The sequence below is a fragment of the Coenobita brevimanus genome, unplaced genomic scaffold (assembly GCF_032717465.1).
Source record: "Coenobita brevimanus isolate Jiangsu-jjx unplaced genomic scaffold, ASM3271746v2 jjx.HiC_scaffold_1785, whole genome shotgun sequence".
NCBI lineage: Eukaryota > Metazoa > Arthropoda > Malacostraca > Decapoda > Coenobitidae > Coenobita > Coenobita brevimanus.
The window spans coordinates 86,672-105,204 of record NW_027642651.1 but is presented as its reverse complement, the minus strand read 5'-3'; the positions used below and the strand labels follow the sequence as shown (position 1 = coordinate 105,204).

Sequence of the window (18,533 nt, the reverse complement as noted above, 5' to 3'; positions counted from 1 at the left end):
GGTTATGTCTGAGTCGTTGGAATTCATAGTCGGGTTCACTCCATTCATCATGGTGTCCAAGGCACAGTCCATATCACAGTCCAAGTTCATAGCCTAGGGTCGTCATCGTGGTGTCCAAGGCACAGTCCATATCTACAGTCCAAGGTCATAGCCAGTGGGTCGTCATCGTGGTGTCCAAGGCAACAGTCCATATCACAGTCCAAGGTCATAGCCAGGGTCGCCATCGTGGTGTCCAAGGCACAGTCCATATCACAGTCCAAGTTCATAGCCAGGGTCGTCATCCAGGGTCGTCATCGTGGTGTCCAAGGCACAGTCCATATCACAGTCCAAGTTCATAGCCAGGGTCGTCATCCAGGGTCGTCATCGTGGTATCCAAGGCACAGTCCAAGGTCATAGCCAGGGTCGTCATCGTGGTGTCCAAGGCACAGTCCATATCACAGTCCAAGGTCATAGCCAGGGTCGTCATCGTGGTGTCCAAGGCACAGTCCATATCACAGTCCAAGGTCATAGCCAGGGTCGTCATCGTGGTGTCCAAGGCACAGTCCATATCACAGTCCAAGTTCATAGCCAGGGTCGTCATCCAGGGTCGTCATCGTGGTGTCCAAGGCACAGTCCATATCACAGTCCAAGTTCATAGCCAGGGTCGTCATCCAGGGTCGTCATCGTGGTGTCCAAGGCACAGTCCATATCACAGTCCAAGTTCATAGCCAGGGTCGTCATCCAGGGTCGTCATCGTGGTGTCCAAAGCACAGTCCATATCACAGTCCAAGGTCATAGCCAGGGTCGTCATAATCAGGGCAGTGTCATAATCAGGGCACCTCAGCTGTCACCTGGTTAAGGGGCAGCAACTGGGAGGGGAGGGAAGGGGAGGGGAAGGCAGATCCATGATTCATGACGTACCCAGGTGCCGGATCCTGGGGTGATGTCACTCCTCCTGTCACTGGATTTACAGCAAGGGGAAGGGAGGGAAGGGAGGAAGGTAGGGGAGGGGAGGGCAGATCCATGATTCATGACCCACTCAGGTCCCGGATCCTGGTGTGATGTCACTCCTCATTTCACTGGATTTACAGCAAGGGGAAGGGAGGGGAGGAGAGGGGGAGGAAGGAGGCGAGGAAGGAAGGGAAGGACATGATCACACACACACACGTCACATCCCGGATCACGGCCTGTCTCCCGTTCCGTGATTCGTGGCACACCGAGGTTCCGGGCCCCAGATGACACCACTCCTCACTTCCCGGAAAGGTCAAGCTTTCCCCGTTCCGCGACCACACACACACATACAAATATACATTTACAAATCTACATACACACACACACACACATATATATACATACATACACACACACACACACCGCCCAGCCGCTCTTGCCTTGTGCGGATACAAGCAGCTTCACCTGTGCGGCGGAGACTCGATCTCGCCCGCCACGGTTGGATCAGCAAACCCTTACCGACTCGGCTGTCGCAACTGGACAAAGAAAAGATTATTGGAACTTCTACTGTACAATCCGAAGAGCATTTTCCGGTCATACCTTCCTGTTCAACATCAGTGTACACTGAAATTACGCTTATTGTTGTTGCTGAAGAATATAAACGATTAATATGCGTGTTGTAGTAAAAAAAAAATGTAAAAGGTTTGGTTAGCATACATTGCACTAATCACTTCTGGTTAAGCTCTTGGGTTCAGGAAGCCTTTGTACACATCATCAAGGGAAATACGTTGTTAAAAATCACTCGTATTAGAGACAAATCCTTGGTAAAATACGGGGCATAAACATTTTCTCGTATATATTCAATTGTACTCGTGCTTACTCGTCCAAATTTTATGGTGCCGGCTTTCTCACAACACTGTTTTCTTTTTTAAATGTTTCTTCGTTGAATGATATATATAATGATGAACATTAAAGTTATAATGTTCAGATTTTCTAAGGAAGGTATAAAGAGAAGAATAAGTTCATACTGGAGGGGAGGCAAAATTACGGCAATGTATGAACATGAGAAAAGTATTATATTATTCAACGAAGAAACATCTGTATACTAAATTTATTCTGTCATAAATGCAATATTATCGTAAATGAACTAATTACCAGGAGTAAATATTTATGCGTTATTAATATCCTTGGCTGGTTTCCTGGATATTTATGATATATAAACACCCTTTCAATTGATTCTGTGTAGCGAGTCTTGCTAAACTCGATGGCATCAGCTAATATTAAATGCTCTACGTAACACCCGAGTTGATGACTACGTAGTCCCTTCCACAGCTTGTAAATAAAGTGACTCAGGAGTCAGGATCATTAACTCGAAAACTCTGGAGTCTCCCTAACATCTCTACATTAGCGAATTATATGGTTTTCTGCACCTTACTATATTTAGGTATGTTGTTTGTATATTTCCCATATCAAAAGGTTTTACTTGAATGTAGTAGAAGATTCTTGTTGGCACAGAAGCATATCTTCCTCAGCAATTTGCTCTTCATGTCGCTCCGTATTATTTCGTATGGTAGACAGCGCGTCTTTGAACTCTACCGGCAATCTTTGAGGACCATTTGTATGGTGAAAAATAAACATGTATACGTATTATTCTATGAAGTTTTGCCTAGAAAGTTTTTTTTTTTTAAACATGATTAGAAAGAAATGTACCGCAGTGCACCAGAGTTGCAAAGCCAATGTTAAACACTGAACGCAATAACATTATCGTTCGTGCATATCATACTAGTGTTACCTTGACATCCAACACAGCAGTAGTATCAGCATTATTTATTTACATGTTCTGTATTTCGTGAGCCATGGACGTAAAGCTATGGTGCTAATATTATGTGGCTAGCAAGAAAGTATCAAATCCCTGAACGACCACTAATGGAGACATGATTGAGTCTTTGCAACCCTGTTCACAAGGCGTAATGTAGATGCCTAAGTCTGGGCCAGGAGTCCGAACACTGCAGGCTGCAAGTAGATTGGTTGTTGGTTTTTGAGCATGACCTCACTGATAGTTGTCGTTCAAGTGTTGATCGTTCAGTTACAATGTTCTACACAAATAATCATACACTTGATACATACATGCAGTACTACCAGCCAAAAACAACCGGTTAGTCAGACATTCGAGAGGAGTCGACTATACAGAGTTTGTGTTGGTCCAGGCTAGGACACAGCTCACTGTATTAAGTTCAGGGCCTGTATCTCAGCAGTCTTACACTTGTTTTTGTTCTTATTTCCATATAGAATACAATGGGTCCATTGTTTTATGGGGAATAACTCCTAAAGGTCTGTCGGCAGAGTTCAAAATCACTCTGTATCGTATTTGACTAGTGACGATATGTTACTCGAGATGGACGCCTTCACGCGGTGGCACCAATATAACTGTCTGATGTCCTGCTTTACAAATATCCCTCAGTTTCCTCCCTATCCCCGAAAGGAGGAGGATGAACTGCAGGGAAACTGCAACTTCAACATTATCTGGCCAGATAAGGCTGCGGCCTCTACAGCAGCAGCAAAAACCACCACCACCACTACAGCCAGTGTTATCGATATAACATATGTAAACAGATGGATACGTAGATGAAGGTATAACAGAAGAATCAATCGCTGCAGAATAAGTGTTACCAGGTATCCATTGCTAACGTCACTACGTCTCCAAGACGCCATGGCCGGGCTGGTGCTGTCTGTGTCGTGGTGGCGAGGGCCGGCGGTCGACACAGTGCGGCAACGTAAGTTTTTATTTTGTTCTAACTATGCCCGGGCGATTTGTTCAGCCTAGGGAAACCATTTACAATTGGAGTGTTTAAATATAGCCTTTATCATCCCCACAACATTACACTTTTTATCAAGTTTAATGAATTGTCGGGAGAGAGCAGGAATAAACTAAAGTATACGAGAATATTAGGAAACTCTGCATAATATATTACATTCGAAAAAAATATGACGAAATCTTACATTTACTTCAGCGACAACCCTTGATACACATTATGGTCTTTCTTATTCTATTCTTATTAATACATGTAACTCCCCACATAGAATTTAAAAACAAATATAACTTAAAAACTTAACATTGTCAATAATGTATTTCATAATTATGATCTAACAGAAGTTCAAACTGTGGCCTGTATTATATTTGGACTAGCGACGCCTTCACGTAGTGGCACCGACATGACCGGATGGATTCAGTGTTTGGCCAGACAATCGTCCCTCAGTTCCCTCCATCACCGCCTGCAGTAAACTGGGTTTATATCTGGATAACCCTGTGGCTCAGTCGGCTGGCAATGGCTCGGTCTGGCTGAGATGGTAGGACGTGACAAACTGATGCAGGATGACCACTGCTATGCTGCCTGAGCCGTGGCCGCCACACATGACCTGGCCTGGCGGGGTGGCAGAGCAGCGCTATATATGCACTGCCCTGTATAGTCTTTGTCTTACCACCACACCATTAGCTGTGGCTCACCGAGGCGACACAACTTTTGGTGAAGACTGTGTTGGGAACTTATTTTTACCCCTTCTGTTGCAGAGGTCAGGCTAGAGTTGACTTAACCCTTTGAAGCCGATGACGTGTTTTTAGTTTACCCTTGCAAGCAACCTACCAGCAGACGATTTGTACTCAAAAAGGATTTCGAGTAGTAGTAGTAGTAGTAAATACAACAGCAGTTATAATCGTCATCATCAAGATCATCATCAAGCCAAGCCTCATCCCACGGTAAGGCTGGCATGCAATATGTGGTGTGGGGAAGGACATAATGAAGGCCACAGAGGATCTTTTAATGCTATGTCGCAATGTTGGCTTAGCACAGAAAACATAAGAATATATCAGAAGTAAAGAAATGTTTAACATAACCATAGTAATAATAATAACGATAACAAATGGACCACGAGGGTGGGGGGCGAGGCTGTGGTACCGTAGTGAAGATAAATTAAGTCATGAGGGACAACCCTACGTCCTGCCAGTGTTGGACGTAGGAAAAAAAAAAAAAGAGAGAGAAAGAAAGAAAGAAAAAGAAATACAGCCACATCCTGGTATAGAACCGTGAACCCGACTCCCTCGGGCAAGAGCCGCAACAAAAATGATAATGATAATGAGGAGTAGTGGTAGTAACTGTAGAAGCAGTAATAATAATAATAATAATAATAAAATTATTATTATTATTATTATTATTATTATTATTATGGGTTAGAGCGCTCCATTCTGACCGAAGGGTCGGAGGATCGAATCCACCCAAGGGTCATTGGTAGACATCAGGAAGGGCATCCGGTCATAAAATGCTACACGCTCCAATCCAAAAGTCCTCTACCCAGAGGCAACGCCTTAGCCCTTCGTGGATACCTGGCGTAAAACCAAATTATTTTATTATATATTTTTATAATAATAAGAATAATAATAATAATTTGATAATAATAATTTTGATGATATAATAACGATTCAGGTAATAATGGTAAAGAAGGCGGTATTGATGAAGATAGCGCTAATAATGATGGTGATGGCAGTAACAATAATAATAATAATAATAATAATAATAATAAGTAATAATAATAATAATTAGTAATAATAATCAGAAAAACAAAAATTACTACTACTACTGCTACTACTATTACCACCACCACCACCACCACCACTGTCGGAACTACCACAGTGGTGGCAAGGAAGGAAATATCAGTAAGCCTCCTCGGATAAAAAGGGTTTAAAATTTAAGGATAAACTCGCCAAGAAAAAAAGTGTCTAAAAAAAAAAAAAAGGTGCCTGGGAGACTGGGTGGGTGTGTGATGGCAGGGCGCCGCCACCACGAGAGAGTAACCAGTCACCTTGCCATGGCGTCTGTGGCTGCCGTAGCTTCAAAAGTTAATCATTTGGTCGCGGTGAGTTCCTGTGATTTACCTACAGTCGTCCGTCCTAAGTTGAAATATAAGACTGGGTTTGTAATACTGGCCAGAACGTAAACCGTAGTAAGTTAACACTGTTGGTGCCTTCGGTACCTCTTCAACAAGGTAATATCGTCTGTCGTCAGTAGTAGTTGCAACCACAGGCTTATTCAAATATAAACCCAGTTTACTGCAGGCGGTGATGGAGGGAACTGAGGGACGATTGTCTGGCCAATCACTGAATCCATCCGGTCATGTCGGTGCCACTACGTGAAGGCGTCGCTAGTCCAAATATAATACAGGCCACAGTTTGAACTTCTGTTAGATCATAATTATGAAATACATTATTGACAATGTTAAGTTTTTAAGTTATATTTGTTTTTAAATTCTATGTGGGGAGTTACATGTATTAATAAGAATACAATAAGAAAGACCATAGTGTGTATCAAGGGTTGTCGCTGAAGTAGAGGTAAGATTTCGTCATATTTTTTCGAATGTAATATATTATGCAGAGTTTCCTAATATTCTCGTATACTTTAGTTTATTCCTGCTCTCTCCCGACAATTCATTAAACTTGATAAAAAGTGTAATGTTGTGGGGATGATAAAGGCTATATTTAAACACTCCAATTGTAAATGGTTTCCCTAGGCTGAACAAATCGCCCGGGCATAGTTAGAACAAAATAAAAACTTACGTTGCCGCACTGTGTCGACCGCCGGCCCTCGCCACCACGACACAGACAGCACCAGCCCGGCCATGGCGTCTTGGAGACGTAGTGACGTTAGCAATGGATACCTGGTAACACTTATTCTTCAGCAATTGATTCTTCTGTTATACCTTCATCTACGTATCCATCTGTTTACATATGTTATATCGATAACACTGGCTGTAGTGGTGGTGGTGGTTTTTGCTGCTGCTGTAGAGGCCGCAGCCTTATCTGGCCAGATAATGTTGAAGTTGCAGTTTTCGAGCAGTTCATCCTCCTCCTTTCGGGGATAAGGAGGAAACTGAGGGATATTTGTAAAGTAGAACATCAGACAGTTATATTGGTGCCACCGCGTGAAGGCGTCCATCTCAAGTAACATATCGTCACTAGTCAAATACGATACAGAGTGATTTTGAACTCTGCCGACAGACCTTTAGGAGTTATTCCCCATAAAACAATGGACCCATTGTATTCTATATGGAAATAAGAACAAAAACAAGTGTAAGACTGCTGAGATACAGGCCCTGAACTTAATACAGTGAGCTGTGTCCTAGCCTGGACCAACACAAACTCTGTATAGTCGACTCCTCTCGAATGTCTGACTAACCGGTTGTTTTTGGCTGGTAGTACTGCATGTATGTATCAAGTGTATGATTATTTGTGTAGAACATTGTAACTGAACGATCAACACTTGAACGACAACTATCAGTGAGGTCATGCTCAAAAACCAACAACCAATCTACTCGCAGCCTGCAGTGTTCGGACTCCTGGCCCAGACTTAGGCATCTACATTACGCCTAGTGAACAGGGTTGCAAAGACTCAATCATGTCTCTATCAGTGGTCGTTCAGGGATTTGATACTTTCTTGCTAGCCACATAATATTAGCACCATAGCTTTACGTCCATGGCTCACGAAATACAGAACATGTAAATAAGTAATGCTGATACTACTGCTGTGTTGGATGTCAAGGTAACACTAGAATGATATGCACGAACGATAATGTTATTGCGTTCAGTGTTTAACATTAGCTTTGCAACTCTGGTGCACTACGGTAGATTACTTTCTAATCATGTTAAAAAAAAAAAAAAAACTTTCTAGGCAAAACTTCATAGAATAATACGTATACATGTTTATTTTTCACCATACAAATGGTCCTCAAAGATTGCCGGTAGAGTTCAAAGACGCGCTGTCTACCATACGAAATAATACGGAGCGACATGAAGAGCAAATTACTGGGGAAGATATGCTTCTGTGCCAACAAGAATCTTCTACTACATTCAAGTAAAACCTTTTGATATGGGAAATATACAAACAACATACCTAAATATAGTAAGGTGCAGAAAACCATATAATTCGCTAATGTAGAGATGTTAGGGAGACCCAGAGTTTTCGAGTTAATGATCCTGACTCCTGAATCACTTTATTTACAAGCTGTGGAAGGGACTACGTAGTCATCAACTCGGGTGTTACGTAGAGCATTTAATATTAGCTGATGCCATCGAGTTTAGCAAGACTCGCTACACAGAATCAATTGAAAGGATGTTTATATATCATAAATATCCAGGAAACCAGCCAAGGATATTAATAACGCATAAATATTTACTACTGGTAATTAGTTCATTTACGATAATATTGCATTTATGACAGAATAAATTTAGTATACAGATGTTTCTTCGTTGAATAATATAATACTTTTCTCATGTTCATACATTGCCGTAATTTTGCCTCCCCTCCAGTATGAACTTATTCTTCTCTTTATACCTCCCTTAGAAAATCTGAACATTATAACTTTAATGTTCATCATTATATATATCATTCAACGAAGAAAATTTTAAAAAGAAAACAGTGCTGTGAGAAAGCCGGCACCATAAAATTTGGACGAGTAAGCACGAGTACAATTGAATATATACGAGAAAATGTTTATGCCCCGTATTTTACCAAGGATTTGTCTCTAAAACGAGTGATTTTTAACAACGTATTTCCCTTGATGATGTGTACAAAGGCTTCCTGAACCCAAGAGCTTAACCAGAAGTGATTAGTGCAATGTATGCTAACCAAACCTTTTACATTTTTTTTTTGCTACAACACGCATATTAATCGTTTATATTCTTCAGCAACAACAATAAGCGTAATTTCAGTGTACACTGATGTTGAACAGGAAGGTATGACCGGAAAATGCTGTTCGGATTGTACAGTAGAAGTTCCAAAAATCTTTTCTTTGTCCAGTTGCGACAGCCGAGTCGGTAAGGGTTTGCTGATCCAACCGTGGCGGGCGAGATCGAGTCTCCGACGCACAGGTGAAGCTGCTTGAATCCGCACAAGGCAAGAGCGGCTGGGCGGTGTGTGTGTGTATGTATATATGTGTGTGTGTGTGTGTGTACTATGTGTGCGTGTGTGTGTGTGTGTGTACTGTGTGCGTGTGTGTGTGTGTGTGTGTGTATGTATATTTGTAAATGTATATTTGTATGTGTGTGTGTGTGTGTGTGTGTGGTCGTGGAACGGGGAAAGCTTGACCTTTCCGGGAAGTGAGGAGTGGTGTCATCTGGGGCCCGGAACCTCGGTGTGCCACGAATCACGGAACGGGAGACAGGCCGTGATCCGGGATGTGACGTGTGTGTGAGTGATCATGTTCCCTTCCTTACCTCCTTCCTCCCCCTCTCCTCCCCTCCCTTCCCCCTGCAGTGAAATGAGGAGTGACATCACACCAGGATCCGGGACCTGGGTGGGTCATGAATCATGGATCTGCCCTCCCCTCCCCTCCCCTACCCACCCCTCCCCTTCCCTCCCCTCCCTTGCTGTAAATCCAGTGAAATGAGGAGTGACATCACACCAGGATCCGGGACCTGGGTGCGTCATGAATCATGGATCTGCCCTCCCCTACCCACCCCTCTCCTCCCCTCCCTTCCCCTTGCTGTAAATCCAGTGAAATGAGGAGTGACATCATTCCAGGGTCCGGGACCTGGGTGCGTCATGAATCATGGATCTGCCCTCCCCTCCCCCTTCCCTCCCCTCCCAGTTGCTGCCCTTAACCAGGTGACAGCTGAGGTGCCCTGATGACGACCCTGGCTATGAACTTGGACTGTGATATGGACTGTGCCTTGGACACCACGATGACGACCCTGGATGACGACCCTGGCTATGAACTTGGACTGTGATATGGACTGTGCCTTGGACAACACGATGATGACCCTGGATGACGACCCTGGCTATGAACTTGGACTGTGATATGGACTGTGTCTTGGACACCACGATGACGACCCTGGATGACGACCCTGGCTATGAACTTGGACTGTGATATGGACTGTGTCTTGGACACCACGATGACGACCCTGGCTATGAACTTGGACTGTGATATGGACTGTGCCTTGGACACCACGATGACGACCCTGGCTATGAACTTGGACTGTGATATGGACTGTGCCTTGGACAACACGATGATGACCCTGGATGACGACCCTGGCTATGAACTTGGACTGTGATATGGACTGTGCCTTGGACACCACGATGACGACCCTGGCTATGAACTTGGACTGTGATATGCAGGGATGGGGTCAATTATGAAATGAATTGGAATTGAATTGGAATTGATGCGAAAAATGCATGAATTGGAATTGAACTGAATTGAAAAAAAATATTTTCAAAATAATTGAATTGATTTGGAATTGATATCGAAATAAACAGAATTGAATTGGAATTGATACCAATTAATAGCATGAATTGATATGAATTGATTGATGTTACTAAAAATAAATATTGTGATCAGACATTATAAAATACTGTATAGTTTACTGGCAACTTGGCAAGTGCCAACAATGTATGCATAACATAGCTTTATTTCAATCATATTGTGATGTTTGGCAACATTATTCATGTAATCATATCACAGTAGACCTGGTAAACTTAAACTATGTTCTTTACATATAGCCTATGTTTTAATAATATAGGCTATTTAAGAATGTGTTCTTTTCCTTATAATTGTCTCTACAATTATTTTAAAAAAAATTTGTATGATGTCATGTTCAAGAATGGCAGGTTTGAATCCTGTCAGTTTGCCTGGATGAGCTGGTGTGTACATGTCCAGTACATGTCCTGCCTAACCTGCCATACCCTGTTGGCCAGCGTGCAAAGTTCAGTAGTGTGGTGGAAACCACTGGCAGCTGGTCTATGATAAGTGGCTTACTCTGCTTTAAAAAACAAATCCTGTGACAAAAATGCCACTAAAATCAAATGTACATAGCCATTTCAACATGCCTTCTAGTTCTAGTGAATGCAAACCAGGAAACCTTAAAGCTGTTTGCCGTCACTGTAACCAGCCTGTTGGTGGATCTACCAAAGCAACATCAAACTTCAGGAGGCATTTAGAGGTGAGCATTTGGTTACTTTAGTAGTACCTGATTAGTATTTTAGACAGAAGAAATTAAGAAGAATTTCTTTATATATTCAGTACACTATGGCTACTACTGTATGAGAGAGAGAGAGAGAGAGAGAGAGAGAGAGAATTTTATTACCCTCTTTCTTTACACTTTTTCAGTGTACTTAGTACTTACAGTATTTGTTTATTTGGTTTAAGTCAACACATTTGATATTTATAGTTATTAGTGCAGTTGCAGTCATTCATAAACTATACTGTACTGTAATATCTTTTTGTGCTTTTGGGTTTGGTATTGTACCTAACTAGAACCTAGCCTAACCTCTTGAAAGCTGAACAAAAACAGGCTGAAATAGGGTTATTAGTTGTAAGGTATGTATTAGCTGTATGAAATAGAAAAGGAAAGACAGGTGTTTGTTAAAATATACTGTAATATTGTCTTTTTGTGCCTTTGGGTTTGGTAATGTACTGGTACCTAATTAGCCTAACTTAACCTCTTAGAAGCTGAACCAAAACAGGTTGAGATAGGGTTATTAGTTGTAAGGCATGTATTAGCTGTATAAAAAAGAAAACAGGAAAAACTGGTTTTCAATAAAATATGCTGTAATGTAGCCTCTTTTGTGTGCTTTTGGTTTTGGTACTGTACCTATCTAACCTAGCCTAACTCTTTAAAAGCTGAACCAAAACAGATTGAGACAGAGTTATTTGTTGTAAGATATGTATTAGTTGTATAAAAAAAGAAAAAGGAAAAACAGTTTTTTTATAAAATATACTGTGGCCAGTAGTGGATTCGGACTGCCGACCATCAGATCAGTTGCTGAGTGCTCAACCAACCGAGCAGATTTTGAACTATTACCATCAGGTCAGTCACCAAACGCTCTACCAACCGAGCTGGGGCTCTGGGTAGCTCGGCTGGTGGAGCGCTTGGCTACTGATCTGATGGTCGGTAGTTCGAATCCATCGCTGGCCAATGGCCACCTTTGGAGGGAAGTAGTGTAGCAGTCTCCTGTAATTCTAGCGAGGTTACATAGTAATATGGCTTAGCTCTATGGATTAATTTCCATTTTTATATCAGTCAAGCCACCTGGATCCCCTAACAGTCTTATATGTAAACTCTGTACATGGGTGGGAAGTTTTGTTCAGAGCCTTGTAAAACTAAATAATTTATTTTCCCTTGTTTTTCTTTTCAGAAGAACCACTCAGAAATCTATGAAAAGCTCGATATTCCACCAGCAGATCCACAACAGCCCTCAATGGTTAACTTCATGAAAGGCAGTACCAAAGGAAGCAAGTGGACATCCACCAACTCACGGCAGATTGAACTTACTAACTGTATTGTGAACTTTATTGCACATGATTTCCTTCCTCTATCCCTGGTTGATAGTGAGCGATTCCGCATGCTCATGGTGACTGCAGAGCCAAAGTTTTCAATGCCTAGTCGTAAGCATCTGAGTAGTGTACTTCTACCACAAAAGTCAAACAGTGTTCAGTCCCGGTTGAAGACCAAGTTACAGAAAGCCCAGAGTTTATGTGTGACAGTTGATTTGTGGTCCAGTAGGGATATGAGGTCCTTTATAGGTGTAACTGGTCATTTCATACTTGACTACAACATGAATAGTGTTATGCTGGCATGCCGTCGCTTTAAAGGCGCCCATACTTCAGAAAATATCTATAGCTTTATCAAGAAACAATGGCCCTCTATAATGTTGGGAGTAAGGTAACTACCATTGTTACAGATAACGCAGCAAATATGGTGAAGGCATTTACTCTTTTCCCAATGGAGCAACTTAAAGATGATGACGATGGTGATGATTTTGGTGTCGATGTCTGTGATACCCTTCCATCTGATGATACAGCACCTTCGAAGTCTACAGTGTATGAATATCTACCCCCAAATCGCAGTCCATGCTTTGCTCATACTTTGCAGCTTGTGGTAAAAGATGGCTTGGAGAACGATAGTCAGATCAAGCAATTTCTGACAAAAGTAGCAAAGCTAGTTAGTTTTTGTAGGAAATCAACAACTGCTACAGAAGTTCTATCAAATGAATTAAAGCTCCAGATGGCAACATGTACACGCTGGAATAGCCAGCTGATGATGATAAGGTCAGTGCTACGTGTTTCATCTGATGTGTGGGACAAACTTGACACTCCTTACAAGTTGAAACAGTATGAGCTGAACACCATAAAAGAGTTTTGTGATATACTTGAGCCATTTGAGTATGTAACAGATCAGATTCAGGGACAAAACATGGTGACATGTAGTTTGGTAATTAACAGTGTCCGTGGCCTTCGGGCTGCTTTAGCTAATCTTCATGAGGTGCATAAGTGCAAACTTGTTTCTACACTGCAGGCCTCTACAGAAACTCGCCTGAGTAAGTTTGAGTCTATGGAGGATTTCCAGCTAGCTGCCACCTTAGACCCACGTTACAAGCTGGATTGGTGCCATGACAATGAAGTCGAAGACATTCGTGACCTTCTGACTAGGAAATACAATGCACTGAATGCAGCATGCAGTGGGTGTGGGGCTTCTTCATCTACTGCCCCTGAAGAACCACCACCGATGAAAAGGAACAAATTCTTTGCTTTGGTGAACCGGTCCTCTGCACCAACAGCAAGACCATCAGAAACCGAGGTTTCACTCTACCTCAGCCAACCATGTATACAAGAAGACAGTGATCCCCTTGGGTACTGGAAGGCCAAACAAAGTGAGCTTCCCATCCTCACTATACTTGCAACAAAGTACCTAGCCATTCCTGCTACATCGGCTCCTGTTGAAAGACTGTTTTCTGTTGCTGGCAAGCTTTTCAGGCCTGAAAGGTGCAATTTAGGTGACAAAAAATTTGAAGAATTGATGATGATCAGATGTAATTCTGAGTAACATTTTTCCAGGGCCAATTTTGAAATTCTAATTTTTGTTCCAAAAAAAGAAGTAAGTTTTATGTTAAGGATATTGGATAGTATTGCGACTTGCAACAGTGTTGTTGATTTAAAGGAAGTTCTTTGTTAAACATGAAAATTGAGATCTAATATTAACAATATACAGTATGTAACCTTGAAGTTGGTGACAAATTTTTGGAAAATAGATATGTGAATGAATAAACAGTTTTATTTTTCCTCTTGATATTACTGGGAGTACCTGGGTGGCATAAGATTTAAATAAGTACCTTCAATTGGAATTGACAGGCTTATAAATTGAATTGAACTGGAATTGAAAACGTATTATTGAATTGAACTGGAATTGAAAACGTATTATTAAATTAATTGGAATTGAATTGAATTGACAAGCTAATGAATTGAATTGAATTGGAATTGAACATTTATTTTTCTAAATGAATTGGAATTGAATTGAATTGAATAATTCACATTTTACGTTGAATTGGAATTTAATTGAATTGATAAAAATTAATTGACCCCAACCCTGGTGATATGGACTGTGCCTTGGACACCACGATGACGACCCTGGCTATGAACTTGGACTGTGATATGGACTGTGCCTTGGACACCACGATGACGACCCTGGCTATGAACTTGGACTGTGATATGGACTGTGCCTTGGACATCACGATGACGACCCTGGATGACGACCCTGGCTATGAACTTGGACTGTGATATGGACTGTGCCTTGGACACCACGATGACGACCCTGGCTATGAACTTGGACTGTGATATGGACTGTGCCTTGGACACCACGATGACGGCCCTGGCTATGAACTTGGATTGTGATATGGACTGTGCCTTGGACATCACGATGACGACCCTGGATGACGACCCTGGCTATGAACTTGGACTGTGATATGGACTGTGCCTTGGACACCACGATGACGACCCTGGCTATGAACTTGGACTGTGATATGGACTGTGCCTTGGACACCACGATGACGACCCTGGCTATGAACTTGGACTGTGATATGGACTGTGCCTTGGACATCACGATGACGACCCTGGATGACGACCCTGGCTATGAACTTGGACTGTGATATGGACTGTGCCTTGGACACCACGATGGCGACCCTGGCTATGAACTTGGACTGTGATATGGACTGTGCCTTGGACACCACGATGACGACCCTGGCTATGAACTTGGACTGTGATATGGACTGTGCCTTGGACATCACGATGACGACCCTGGATGACGACCCTGGCTATGAACATGGACTGTGATAAGGACTGTGCCTTGGACACCACGATGACGACCCTGGCTATGAACTTGGACTGTGATATGGACTGTGCCTTGGACACCACGATGACGACCCTGGCTATGAACTTGGACTGTGATATGGACTGTGCCTTGGACATCACGATGACGACCCTGGATGACGACCCTGGCTATGAACTTGGACTGTGATATGGACTGTGCCTTGGACACCACGATGACGACCCTGGATGACGACCCTGGCTATGAACTTGGACTGTGATATGGACTGTGCCTTGGACACCACGATGACGACCCTGGATGACGACCCTGGCTATGACCTTGGACTGTGATATGGACTGTGCCTTGGACACCACGATGACGACCCTGGCTATGAACTTGGACTGTGATATGGACTGTGCCTTGGACATCACGATGACGACCCTGGATGACGACCCTGGCTATGAACTTGGACTGTGATATGGACTGTGCCTTGGACACCACGATGACGACCCTGGATGACGACCCTGGCTATGAACTTGGACTGTGATATGGACTGTGCCTTGGACACCACGATGACGACCCTGGATGACGACCCTGGCTATGACCTTGGACTGTGATATGGACTGTGCCTTGGACACCACGATGACGACCCTGGCTATGAACTTGGACTGTGATATGGACTGTGCCTTGGACACCACGATGACGACCCTGGATGACGACCCTGGCTATGAACTTGGACTGTGATATGGACTGTGCCTTGGACACCACGATGACCTGAATGACATAACCGACTCAGAAAAAACTGACCCGACGTATCAGACTCTGTCAGAACCGAATCTAACGTAACCGACTCAGACATAACCGATACTCACAATCGCGGCGTATTTATGCTTTTTTTTTTTTTTTTTTTCGCTGCTGCTGCGGCTCTCTCTCTCTCTCTCGCTGGTAGAAGGATTACTTAAACTCTCTCCGAATTACCGTAAACTGGGGAGAATTCGGACTCGGGGCTTGTAAGTGTAATTATAGTGTTGGAGTGGCTTTGGATGTATGTGTAGTCTGTGAACCAAGAGTAATCGGCCAGTGCAAACCGACTGGGTACAAGCATACTTTATAATATGGTTCAATCACAGCGCCCCTTATGTCCGCCAAAGCAGTACGTGAGTGGAAGAACGCCCTGGCAGGGCGAGAACCCTCGTTCTCCAGTGTACGAAAACGCACAGGTGTGGAAAGACTCACACAGACTGAACACCTTACTAGGCACGACAATTTTACAACACACACACACACACACACACACACACACACACACACACATTCCGTAATCCCCTTCGCTCCCTCTACTCTTCACTCCAATAACCCTAAACCTACCCCTTCCTCCCTCTCTCCCTATCTTACCCTGCCTCCTCCTCCTCCTTTTCCTCTCCTTTTCCCACCCTCTTCCTCTCCCGTTCCTCTCTCCCACCGCCGGCTCTCCAGTTCTCCAATACCTGCCCCCCCCCTCCCTCCCCCACCACCACCTTCCCCCACTTCTCTTCCACCTCTACTCTCTAGTAGTACCAAATAAAACTTAAATTACCCACGCTAACCTAGGTCCGTCTACTCGTAACTTGGTCTTGACTAAGCCTAATTTAATCTAAAATAGACTAGTATCAATTATATACACTGTTACATAGCCTATGATTTCATCATCCTTTGTGTAATTTTAACGCACAGTATGCTGCATGTTTGATCACGAGCGTGTTCTGCCTCAGTCCCCCCCTTCTACCGTTATAGTAGAGTAAGTCGTCCTTTCTGTTATTCAGTGCGGGATTATCAGCTCTTTGTCCCCATGGCTTCATTTGCGCGTCCTTCTTACAAGTTGTATCAAGCTCTGCTGGCCCCTATATAATGAGCTCAGTCTCTGCATCATTGCCACTTAGATCTACTCCTCATTTTGTTCACATCTCTGTCCTCCCCTGTACAGTTATTGTTGCGAGTGCTCCGGAAGTCTCCAACCATCTAGCAGCTGTGTAATTTGAGTATAACTGTTGTTGCATTTTTTCTTGTACTGTGTAGCATAAGTTTAATTTGTAGGCCTAGTGAAGTTTTTGTAATTCATGTAGGGATCTTTATGTCCATCAGTTTTAATATTATTTTGTATCTGTAATAATTTATCTTGCATTAACTGAGCATTACCCGGTGTATTTTCATTTTATCAGGGCTGACTTAGATAAATTTACTCTTGCTAATTTCGTGTTAATAGAGGCTATTGCAGTTAACCATATATTTAACCTGTTTTTTGCCATTACATTATCCTTATGAGTCCTGAATGTTTGTTGTTAGTTTGAGCATTAAACTTTAACTTGTAATTTTACCTAACTCTTTTGTTTTGAACCTGGAACTTTACGGGACAGTAGTGATTTTTAGTATTCTCACTTAAAGTGTACATTATCTTTCTCTGTTTCGTAACATAAATTTGGCGACCTCTTATCAGGATATTCAGGATATTATCATAAGGATATTGCTTGATATTTTGTGACTGTTACTTATTCATGATGTCTACTATTACTACACTTGATGAAGCCAAGGATTTTTTGTCAAATGTGCAAACAGTGTGTGATGTAGAAAACAGAACAAAGAATGAACTTAAGCTTGTTGCTCAACAATTGGGAATTGCTGTTCGCTCTCATCATTCTAAAGATCAAATTGTTGATATGATTAATGAAAGGTTGTTTAATGTAACTCCTCCAAATGAGCAAACGCAGATTGAATTAGCTAAGTTACAGCTAGCCCAGCAGGAGGCTCGTGTTAATGAGGCAAATGCTCGTATTCAAGAGGCACAGGTACAGGCTCAGGCACAAATTGAACTTGCCAGGATTCAGGCAGACCATGAGTATCGCATGAAACAAGGTGGAACTGGATCATCTAGCTCTGATGATTTTGATGTGGCTAAAAATGTTAATCTTGTCCCTCCTTTTAATGAATCTGATTTAACAAAGTATTTTCAGTTGTTTGAGAGGGTAGCTACAGGTTTTAGTTGGCCCAAGGAGTATTGGCCAGTACTCCTTCAAACTGTTCTCACCGGTAAAGCTCAAGTAACTTATGCATCTTTGCCTCAGGATCAATCTGATAATTATGATGTAGTTAAGAGCTTGATTCTTAAGGCCTATGAGCTTGTTCCTGAAGCCTATAGAGTAAAATTTAGGACAACTTACAAGCAAGATAAGCAATCCCATGTTGAGTATGCAAAAGTCAAAGAAGATCTGTTAGAGCAGTGGTTAAATTCTAAGAATGTGGATTCTGATTTTGGTAAATTTAAGCAGATGATTTTGCTGGAGGATTTCAAGAGGTGTATTTATAAAGATGTAAGCCTATATCTTGATGAGAGAAGGATAGATAATTTGTCTGATGCTGCAGTTTTAGCTGAGGAATATGTTCTCACTCACAAGAGATATTCTAGAGAAAGAGGGAAAGCTGAGAGTAAGTACGTTGCCTCTACTCA

At 42.5% G+C, this 18,533-nt stretch overlaps 1 pseudogene; it reads left to right on the top strand.

Annotated features, from left to right (window-relative positions):
- Positions 1-10,759: 10,759 nt before the first annotated feature.
- Positions 10,760-13,795, top strand: LOC145389652 (E3 SUMO-protein ligase ZBED1-like; annotated as a pseudogene).
- Positions 13,796-18,533: the final 4,738 nt, after the last annotated feature.